We start from the raw sequence: 1,035 nt of genomic DNA on the forward strand, positions 1-1,035 counted from the left end.
CCCTCATTGGCATTTGAACGCCAGAACTGGACATGGATTGGGCGTTTAACGCCAGTTTTTCACACTTTTCTGGCGTTTGAACGCTAGACTTATTCCTCTCTGGGCTCTTACTGTCCTCAGAGGGATTTTGGGTAGCAGGTTGCTCATCCTCTGTCAGCTGTTCTTTTCTTGGCTTTCTGCTGCTTTGAGTTGATGTATTTAATATTTTTCCACTTCTTAATTGAACAGCTTGACACTCCTCTGTTATCTGTTTTGATAACTACTGTTTTGTCTGATTCAATTGTGATTCCATATCCTTGTTAGCTTTTTTGGTTTCTTGTAGCATCTCCTTAAATTCTGCTAACTGCATTATTATAGAAGATAGTTGCTGATTGAGTTCAGCAAATTGTTCCTGAGGACTAAAGTCAGTTGATACTGCCTTCGCTTCTTCTTTCATGGAGGGCTCATTACTTATGTACAGATGCTGATTTCTAGCAACTATATCAATAAGCTCTTGAGCCTCTTCAATAGTCTTTCTCATGTGTATAGATCCATCAGCTGAGTGGTCTAGAGATATCTGAGCTTCTTCTGTAAGTCCATAGTAGAAGATGTCCAATTGTACCCACTCTGAAAACATTTTAGAGGGGCATTTCCTTAGCATCCGTCTGTACCTCTCCCAGGCGTTATAAAGAGATTCATTGTCCTCTTGTTTAAAGCCTTGGATGTCCAGCCTTAGCTGTGTCATCCATTTTGGAGGAAAATATTGATTCAGGAATTTGTCTGATAACTGTTTCCATGTTCTTATGCTTGCTGTAGGTTGGTTATTTAACCACCTCTTAGCTTGATCTTTTACAGCAAATGAAAACAGTAATAATCTGTAGACATTCTGATTTACTTCCTTGTCACGTACTGTGTCAGCAATTCGCAAGAACTGTGCCAAAAACTCAGTAGGTTCTTCCTGTGGAAGACCGGAATACTGGCAATTTTCCTGCACCATGACAATGAGCTGAGGATTTAGCTCAAAACTGCTTACTTTGATGGGAGGTATACAGATGC

This window comes from Arachis hypogaea, chromosome 20 (genome assembly GCF_003086295.3).
Source record: "Arachis hypogaea cultivar Tifrunner chromosome 20, arahy.Tifrunner.gnm2.J5K5, whole genome shotgun sequence".
NCBI lineage: Eukaryota > Viridiplantae > Streptophyta > Magnoliopsida > Fabales > Fabaceae > Arachis > Arachis hypogaea.